Below are 11,172 nucleotides of genomic sequence, written 5' to 3'. Positions count from 1 at the left end.
AAAATATCGATATTTCGATAATATCGATATCGATATCCCATCCCTAGTGTCAAGTGTCTGTCAGGGTAACGCCCAGGTACACTGCCTGACGGTCTGTTCTCGCACCCTGCTATCCTATAGACTTCAGGTGAGGGAAAATTTCGTTATGATATTATACATACATATAATATGATCAACTTCTATTTTGTTGGATGGGATGTTATGTTGCTCTGTAAACTAAAAAAAGTTTCATTTTAATATTGTTATAAACCAGAAATATAGACTATACTAATTACAAAATTTACAATGGGTCATGTCTATAAACAATATTAAAAGCTCATTGAACAATAATTCCTTTATAATTATATAAATAACTGAGCAGCAATTCGTAACCTTAACAACACTCCTTAGCGTTGACCCACACTAGCAGTAGTAACTCAGTTAACTTGATATTCACAATTAAAGAAATTAACTTTCCTTACATATTGAAAAAGGCTCGCATATAATGTATTAATGCAGGTAATAGTCAGGAGATAAAATATAAATAATAATGAATGATTATGCCATATGTTTACAGAAATTATGAAAAAAAAATAATACCAAAATAAATAAATAAAACTAAGGAATATCAGTTTATGAATTATGAAACTTACAAAGACAGATAATAAAACATATGTTTAGAATATTTATATTAATAATTATACATATTTGTTTTGGTTGAGGAATATATTTATAAAAGAATATTCACTTGGCATTCGCCATTATACATATAAAAAAATGAATCATAAAAACTTTTTTTAAAGTGGTAAAACCCCATACAATGAGTAGCTTTAAGTTCTCAAGGATACTATATCTAACTTTATTTGAGTTGTTAGAGAACATACTAAAGTAAATATAATAATTCACAATAAAAGAACATTTATTTCATTTATGTTATATTATTTATTTTAAATCCATTATTTGTCCAAATGTCTTGTACGAAGCAATGAGGAATCTACAATAAAGAACTAGCTTTAATTGTCTGTGTAATTTTAAATTGTAAATAATTTTGTTGATTTCTCCAGACAATAAATATTCTGGTAAAAAGCGTCTTCTAACATACTAAAGTTACTTCAAATGTTCTAATTTGGTGAATATTACATATAAACCACTTTAAAGAACGTTTAACTATTATTTAAAAGCGCGGTAGCCACGGGGTAAAGCGCGTGGCTACTAACGCTAAGGACCCGAGTTCGAATCCGGCTCGGTAGAAAAATTGTTTACTGTCACACTGTAACCGTGAGTCAACTCCTGTGGGTTCCAGAGCCCTCCTGGGGTCCACCCAGCCTCATAAAATGGGTACCCATTAATCGGGTAACAATCTGACGGTCGAGCATAATTCTGACCAAATCACCTCCTTGCACAACCGTTGGTCTTGTAACAGTACTTCCTTAAAAAGTACTGAACCCCTGACCCTTCATGGATTGTAACGGTACAGATTTTAATTTTTAATTATTTTATTTTTTTTTAGATCATGAACTTGCCTATTAGTCTGAAAACTTTCACTGTATGATTTTCGGGAAAACAAAAATGATGTTTTTATTACTATAAAAATTCGTACTTTAGGATTTTTTGTATTTGAAATACAAATATAAATTTTGTTCCTGAGAAGAATACAACATAACAAAATCTGCTTTGTTATCTTTCGTAATGCAATCTGGAACTATGGAGTATTCTCAGTTTTCCTGTTTGAAATTTTCTATTTTTCTTTTTTTTCTATTAGTTCTTCATAAAATTCGTATTTTTTATTCATCCATTATTTATTTTTGCTAACTCGGTGAAAAGGTTATGTTTTTAAAATTAACTAAATTATAGATATTTTAGAAAGAGATTTTTTTTTCAAATTCGGCATTTAAGTCCTGTTACACTATTTCAATAAAGATAAAATATCTCTGATTTTAAATATCATATAGTTTTTCTTTAAAAGCCGTTTTGAGGAAAATCAAGAAACTGTCAAAAAAATCGATTTAAATTAACTATCATTATGTGGTTAAAAATAAAATAGAGATAAATTTACTGGTAGATCTCGTTATAAAATGAAATGTTTAAATATTGTGAGAAATGTACTTATAAACAAACCTGACGTAAATTTCTAATGACCGTTAACGAAACAAAATTAAAATATAAAACACAACTCAGGTTAAAAATGATAAATAAATAGGAATGAAGATACAAAATCAGCCTACCCTAAATATTGAGCTCACCCTAGGTCGTTTAAGAGTAGATCAACGGTCCAATAAAGAACTCACCTATAGTGGCCCAGCGACGACTTTCTTGTTAGATACACTACTTCGCATGTTTATCGCTTTAATAAAGTCAGGATTAGGTCTGGAGAGGAAGCTTTTGTCACTCCACTCTTGTAACTGATCGTCCTTATAATGAAAGTTGGATGTAGCTTCTCTAAAATTATATTGTTCGATGGCGTACCATATTTAGCAACAGGTAATAAATAATATTAGTAGATATAAAAGACAGGTTCTGGGCCAGTGTCAATGAGCCTTTTTGGACTTTGGACCCTAGCCTCGAACCAGCCTTAACCACTGGTCAATGAGTCATTTTGTACTTTGGACACTAGCCTCGATTTGGTCACGTGATCTTTAGGCCATTTAGGCCACGCCCTCTTTTAAGTCACGTGACCGTCACCAGGGGCTGCTCATACGTCATTTTATTTACCCCCACCACCCATCGAAGGTAACCACTTCTTATATTATAACCTCTTATATTATACGCCATTTTGGTTTTTCTTGCAACTTGAGAAATTGAGGGTTTTAGAAGTGTCATAGTGTGCACGGCCGCCATTTCGCTTTTATACTGTTTGAGAGACTTACAGGTTTGGTGGTGCCTGAGTGCGCCATTTTGTATTTTCCTCGCGATCTTCTTCTTTTCGTTAGCCGTCATTTTATTATGAGGGTCTCGCGATACACTGGCCCACAACCGGTCTTTTATACCTACTAATATTAGTTAAATAGGTAAGTAAGTATGGAGAAGAGTAAGAAAGCTGAATCGGAGCATATTAAAATGGAATGAAATATTCTTAGCAAATGGTTCCAAACAAACTTTTCCCTAACCAATTTCTATAGCAGCAAGAATCTCCTCAACCAATCTCTATAACAGAAAACGCATCCTCAACCTTTTATTATTTTAATATTTATATACTTTTATAACATTTTAATATTTTTTTGTTTACTCCGTCCTGGCCGTTTCTGAAGTATAGAAGGTTATCCTTTACGTCACTAGCTTATTCTAACTAAATTGGGGTGATCAAATTTTTATTTCGTGGGGTCGCAGCGATAAAAGTCAACCCACCCTGGCCTGTACTGAACCGTCGCCGCAGTTTCGAGGTTACTAAGGTGACTCCTAAGCAATCTAGCCTAAAACAGTCTCTTAGGCTCTCCTCGACCAATTTCTATAATAGCAAGGACCACCGCAACAAATCTTAATTAATGTTAAGGTCCCCAAAATCTTAACAAGACAAGACCTTGTCTTTTAAAAACTAAAATATATTCTATTCTATTCTAAATTTCTGTTTTGAGACAGAATTGTTAAATAGTTATTAAAAAAAAAAAAATCTATTTGGTTTCAACACTTTTACTATCTCAACATTCCTACGTTTCCGCATATCCAGCAATTTTCAAGGATCTGTCAATAATTGTTTTTAATATATTAAGTTCATTATAAATTAACATTAAATACATTATCAAACGTATGTAATTTTAATTAATCTGATACCATATTTTCTTTATATCATTTCATTTTTTAAATGCAGTTCTAAATATTAAATATAAAATTTAGAAAAAATTATTATGATACTGTTATATTGATTATAACGAAAATATGATTGTTTTTTTCAGGTAAGCTGATAGACTCAATTAGTTTCCTAATATATTGTAAGTACCTATTATATTTCATTTACTGTCGATTAATTAATTAATGTGGATTAGGAAATAGAAATATACCATTTATGGATTTTTATTCATTATATGTAGTATACCAGTGTATACTATTTTTTTTTTTAAATTTTCGTTTGATTTTCAGAGAACAGAGTTTTAAACTTTTCCTTATAAATCAAATTACAACAGTCTGGAGGTCTCAACTTTAAAATCGAAGTTTCGTCTCTATTATTCTCATCAGAGGATACATAGTGGGATATAATTAATACAATTGATCTTATTAATTAAAGAAAGACAAACCAAACTAAGTATTCCTGCTACCATACCACAGTAAAAAATAGTCTTTATAGAAGATATACCTTTGTCACTATACAATAGATGCGGGAAGTAGTGACGACAAATTACACCAAAAGAACATCAATTTCGGAGGGACTGACTAGTAGATATGATACGATACCATGGTTTTTTCCGTCGTTTAATTTATCAGCAAGTTGACATTCATCATCGTATTTCGTTAACCACGCACCTTCTGGATGTTGTCAAAATATTACCCAGCTCTCTGCTTACAGGGAAGAAAAGAGGGTGATGTTGTGATAATTACTTCACGGTTTAAGTCATACATTGTTAACTTTTAAAAAATCCATAAATCATATGTTTCTATAACCGAATTCTAGTATTTTAATTGTATTGTAATTATATTTTTAGTCTATATTACCATTGGCTAATATATTTTCAGTTTTTGATGTTTATATAAAATATGTATATTTGCAGAAATTGTACCGTTTCATTAATTATTTTCAGTTTAATTGTATTTGATATCTTATCAATTTTTTTTCTTTTTATTCATTATCAGAAGTTTATAACCATATGTTTTATGATATGACATATGGTCTTATTTTATTTGTTCTAATTTTATTTTATATATTCTTCATGTATATCTTCATATATATCTTTGTTCATTTTTATTTATTTAACTTTATTATTTGCAATATGTTTTATGACGTTTTATAATTTCATTTTTATTTTGTATTTTATTCTGAGGCTCTATAGCCTAATTTTGACGGCTGTAATATTATTCTAAAGGGATCAATCCCAGAATTAATAAAGAATATTATTATTATATTCTCAACTCTAAGAATACAAAAAAAAAAGTTACACTAACATAACCACATCAATATATTTTTTTCTTATAAGGTAAATAAAAATATATAAGCTTTGAAAATATATTCTGTACCTTATAACTTCGCAGCAGAAGATCAGTTGGCAACTGAAAGAAATAAAAAAAATAGAAATTAATCATTCGATTTAAATGTTACAGTCAACTCATTTCATTTATTAATGTAAATATTATACTTGGATACATCATACACATTTGAGACTATATATTATTATTTTTTCGACGTACTCATCATACCCTTGATATTATTAGTTTTATTATTATTATTATTATTATTATTTGGTTTACACCACATGACAGTTACTTGCCAATATAACACTATGATTCAACTCATCATCTGGCATTGATGATTACAAAACTTAGTCCACTTTTCGTATCTTTTATCATTCATTCCTTATATTACATTTTTAAACTACTAGTTCCTGTAGGTGTCTTAATCCTGTATCCAAAAGTTTCCAGCTTAGCCACTAAAGGTCCACAATATATTTATTTTATTTAAAATATATTTATTTCTGAAAACAAAGAGCGTCTCAAATTGCAGAAATTCCATTGTTTGTAATATTATTTATTATAAAATAAAATGAAATGAAATTGAAAATAGTATTGAATCTGTTGGCTTTGTTTTATCACTGATTACTGAGAGGAAATTTTAAAAATTTATTTTAGGTTTTAATGGATATGCACAGATTCTAGAAACTCTCTATATATTTATAATTTTGTAGGTGGATCTTATCTGTTTTTTTTTCTCTTTTAAAATACTTTCTGTAGTCTATAGTTCAAGCCTACAGGTCCACAGACTTTAGTCTAGTTAATTTATACTTTAGTGGTGTAATTAAATTTTACATATTTGTTATATAGTTTCATTCACACTACCTCGAGTTATTCGCCTTGTCTTGGTAACCCCAGGCCGTCATTATTTTAGGTTGTTCTACTGTAATACGAGAAGGCACGCTATTCTCCTATTAACTTAATCTGCCTCGCCTGGGTCTACCAAAGGGCTCTATTTTATACTTAATTCTTACTATGAATAAAAGCCTACCTTTAGTTTAGTAGTAAATTAACATTCTTAGCAAATAAAATAATTTTAATTATTAAATAAATAATTGACTTCAACTAATGAAAACAATTTTTAAAAAATGTTACTAATGAAAAGAAATATAATAACCTTTACTGTAACTAAAGAAAAGAAAGTACAGTTTTAAAATATATTTTAACGTATTATTTCAAATTTTAACCGGTTTTAGATTCGTTTCTTTATTTTATACTCCACTCATATTTTCACGTAATATAGGCTCACTTTTATACTTAATGTTTTTATTATTATTATAATCCGTTAGATAAAAGTTGGATCATTTATATTCAACTGAAAACTAGCAATTGCTAGTAAATACTGTTCTACGCCATTATCTAAATATTAAAAGTATATCAATTTAAAGATATTTTCTCCTAATGTTTCTTTGTGATAAATCAAGTTTTACACCAATTTACTATTTATTTCAGAATGTGTTTTAGGTGCACATAATAATCACATGAAATGAAATTATTTAAATATGATTAAGATGATTATATTAACTGACTTATTAAAAATTAACATTTTTAGAATTGTTTATTAGGAATGAGAATAACAATTATAAAAGCTTTGGCCAGATATACAAGTATTTTCAGTTTAAGCTATGAACTTGAAATAATCGAAGAATATTTCTGCGATAAACAGAAAATGTTAAAACATCGAAATTTTCTACTTACGTTTTAATATTATTTTATAATGGTTCCTTTACTATAATTATAATTATTTAATATAGACATGTAAGGCTTACAGTAAGATTATAGTGCTCGCTATATTTTACTAGTAGTATTTCTTTTGAAACATTTACTTAAAACGAGAAGAGAAGACTTTAGTTAGCAAAATCACGTAATATTAACAATGGTGGTTAAAATATGAGGCGTGAACCCACTTATCCCGCCCTCCGTGCTATTCTTACATATCTTACATTTGAAACACACACTTATAACGAGTATTTTGGTTAATGTACGACGGGTCACAATCACACACAAAATAATATTAAATGGCAATTCTGAAACCCTTTTTTTTTTTTCGTACCCTCCAAATTGAAAAAATAAATAATAAATAGTACGAAGGATGCTGGTTGCAGTTTTCTTCCTGAAACCCTTCTTAGGGACGGTCCTATATCACTTTGGAAACATTTACTTTAAAAGGGAAGAGAAGACTTAAGTTAAATCGAGCAATATTTAAAAAGTGGCCATGATTGAAAAAATATCGTTAAAAAAGTATTTAGTGTTATTATTGTTATATTGGAAGCTATACAGGAATCTTGTTATCAAAATTACAATTACCAATATAGAGTTATAATAGTAGGTCTATTTTATTGCGTTTTTATTATTCATTGTGTTACAGTTTTTTTTTTTTGTTTTTCTTACCTATTCAATTTTTGTTTTAAAATAAATATATAGTTAAAAACTATATGAGGAGTCCAGCTGACACGGTAACCATCTGCAAAAAAATTAGATTTTTTTTATGGATAAGATATGTAGCTAAATATAACTCGTTACCCAGAAAAATTGAGCACCTAATTGAATCATTTATAAAATTTACTTCAATGATTTCAGAAGAAGAAAAAATTAATAAACTTCTCATCCCATTTTTTTGCGTACATATATTTATTTTAAATATTTTTATTAAAAATGTGTATTTAAAATTTCTCCAGTTTTATACATATTATAGCTGAAAATTTTGAATCATCTTTAGTTATATATTTATTGTTTATGCCCACGCTCAGCGGAGAAGGGGCGAGTTAAAATAAATGAGATAATCAAAAAAGGGGGGAAATAGGATAAATCACTCCTTAGGCACATCGTTATTTTTTCCCTTAAAAGTAAACTTCGAAACGATGACTCCAATATGCCTACGATATAACTACTATATACCCCTGTATTAAAAATTCTAACTATGACGCTGATATCAACAAATGAAATCAACGCTGATATCGCCAGTGTTTTATTTAATCATGACAACTGTAACAATATAAATCTCTAATTTACATCTACATTTATAAAATCATCTTTCATAAAAATTGGAAATGGGCTGAGTTAGAATGTCAATTGAACAATTTATTCAGCACATGCAAATAAAATAAAAAATCATGAGGTGTATAGATAATTGACCGTAGATTACTGATTGAAGAAGATGATCGGGGGGTGTGGTATTATTAATATTATCAATTATCAACTTTTTATTATTTATGATTCAATTAAATATTTTGTATAATTACAAACTTTTTTGTATGAAATTTCTTTTCAATTTTATGTTTCTCTAAATGTTGTTGTTATCTCTTTTGTTCTATAGCCCTGATGAAGACCTGAAACTCAGGTCGAAACGTCGGTATAAATAAATATTTTATTTTTATTCTTGTTGTTCATTGCTGACCGCATCCCCTGACAATCTTCTCCAATCAAAAAATAAAAAATTGTATGAAACATGAAACATAATAATTATTGTTCTACTAAGTCGTAGAAGATGATAATTACTGTTTAGAGGTTGTGTTTGTAGTTAAATTTGATTCCGATTAGTTATGACCAAATAATAATTATTACAATAATGGTGGTTCATCAAGTAGTTGATATTATTCGAAATTATTTTCTAATTTTAAATTACAGGAATTGTAATTGCAATTACTTTTTTCATACCTCTATTTAAACAAAATTGAATAAGTCGTTACGTTCCTTCTAAATTCATTTCCGATTATAATCCGAGGCGTCACAAAAAATATGTTGCTATCCATTTTATTAAATAAAACAATCATAATAAGTCAGTTGAGGATAGCTTATCCACAAGTCATAATACTTTAAATTTTCAACGTTTGGTCCTTTAGCTAAATACTTCATACTTATATCCAATGCCCTTTGTATAATTAGGAGCTACTACTTTTACAACTGAAAAGTACAATTGTGGGATCGTTAAAACCGAACGGGAATTCATAAGGGATGTTAATTGGACAGTTGAAATGTTAAATGAGTCGCTGAATCATTCAAGAAGAATCGAAAAAGCCTCCTGAATATCGGACAGCCATTAAATTATATATCCAGCCTACAGGTCGGTTAGGGGTTGAATAATAGATAGCACTGCTGTCGGGAGGCCAGCGACTCCTTCCTCATCTACAAGGCAAACAGCTCCTTTAGTCTATATCTCACCGCATCTTCTTTATACTCGATTAGATAGCATCAATCTCTTAGATTTATCTCCTTGATATAATTTTGCGCTCAGAGCTTGTTGGTTCAGATCCAAAGGATTACAGAGGAGGAGTAATAAAGCACGGTGGTGAAAAAGTATTATGCTGCCTGAACTCATCATGTAAAATAGCGTATTTTGTAGATCTGGGAGCTAATATGATGCGAACCTTTGAAGATGGTTGAAGTTTAGTAGTTATATTTTGAAATTAGGTCGATTAAAAGGTTATGTCTGCATTATTAAATAATTTAGTCATCTCAAAAATTAAAGTTCGAAAATGTTTAATGTTGGACCCAGAAAAATCTATAGAGCGCTCTTCGATTTGAAACTTCTGCAACTGTGGGCATTATCTCATAAATTTAGGATTTTATTCCTCCTCAGAGTTTGTTTATTGGTCTATCAAATCTTCTAAGTCAAATTTTATTTATTGATAAGTATTACAATCTGCCACAACCTTGGGCAATAAGTAATTGTGATAAATGATCACATTCATACCAAAAAAAAAATGATATACAAATAATAAAATCTTATCTTTATATACGTATATAAACAGTAAGATAAATAGAATAAACATAATCAAACTATGTACATGAAGAATTAAAGATTAAATATAATAAGAGAAATTTTGAACTAATATAACAATAAAATAAAAGAACTAATCAGACTTATAATATCATGTACAATGTTTACTCTCTCGACCTGAGGATGCCTGAGACCACTCCCAACGCTTGAGGGGTAGAGTAGGGCACTTCAAGATCCCAGCGCAGCCGTGTCTCTGGTAATGAGCCAGAGTAACTGCACTTACTGGGCCGCTAGTAGCTCAGTGGTTAAGACTCAGTCTTACCAATTTGATGTCTATTAGGGGTGCCGGTTCGAATCCGGCCTGGGGCGTTGACTTTTTTTATGGAGTGGCGGTCCCACAAAATGAAAAACCTTGACCCCAACCATGGTTAGGCAGTATAGGGGCTCCAATGTGAGTCGGCCGAAAAAAAAAAAGATCTCCCGAAAGATCCGAGGACAGTCGTATAAATTAGAAGTTTGTCATCTATTGAGCGATGAGAGGTCCTGCTAAGCAGTCGTTTTAGCAATCTTTCAAATTTAGAAAAATATAAAAAATACATTTTTAGTCCGCCACTAAATTTGTTAATTGGGTCTTTGATACCAACGTTACCGCGCGCAAAATGGCTGGTTCGTCCAATAAGTTATTGTTCCATTCCACAACTCCATTATTCTTACTTATCAGATCCGAATCAATGATTGCTTATACAATGATGAAGTTGAAAATGCATCACCAATAAAACTAGTTTATTGCAAGCTACCAAAGAGAGACTTATCCAATCTAAAGAAAAAATTATTTTCTATAGGCATATTAATCGATTGCCAACATAAACTTTTTATTATTTTCTGTATTGATTAATGTTTTTACTGAGTACTAATTCAAACATTACATTTGGAAATATTAATTTCCAGACATGCGAATCGAAAATATGCAAATCATCTAGCAATAAATAAATAACAGATAATCCGTAATTAAAAAAATAAACAAATACAATTTTCATTATAGATAAGAGATAATAAATGATTTAAAAATATAATTATAAGTGTGCTCATCCTAAAACCATTTATTTTACTTCTTTAATTGTAATTGTCTTTACCTTGATAATTTACTTATTCTGATAATAATTAATTTTTCTGTACATTTATTTTCATTTGTAATATGAATACATTATTTTACTTATTGATTATCGGTATTGTTATTTTTGCTATGTATACTATTTATATACTTCTTATTATATATTTATGTATGTATGTAGATGGATAATAACAGCTGAAATGCTTAT

At 29.5% G+C, this 11,172-nt stretch overlaps 1 long non-coding RNA gene across 1 annotated transcript in view; it reads right to left on the bottom strand.

Annotated features, from left to right (window-relative positions):
• Positions 1-11,172, bottom strand: part of LOC136795451 (uncharacterized) — a 371,543-nt gene that overhangs the window by 179,091 nt on the left and 181,280 nt on the right. Inside the window, exon 2 of the long non-coding RNA XR_010843069.1 lies at positions 5,143-5,175. This is a non-coding gene — a long non-coding RNA (uncharacterized lncRNA). The remainder of the gene's footprint in view (positions 1-5,142; positions 5,176-11,172) is intronic.

Source organism: Halyomorpha halys, unplaced genomic scaffold (assembly GCF_000696795.3).
Source record: "Halyomorpha halys isolate HHAL.00 unplaced genomic scaffold, Hhal_1.1 Scaffold926.1, whole genome shotgun sequence".
NCBI lineage: Eukaryota > Metazoa > Arthropoda > Insecta > Hemiptera > Pentatomidae > Halyomorpha > Halyomorpha halys.
Note: the sequence above shows the minus strand (reverse complement) of the source record. Positions and strands in the feature narration are given on the sequence as shown.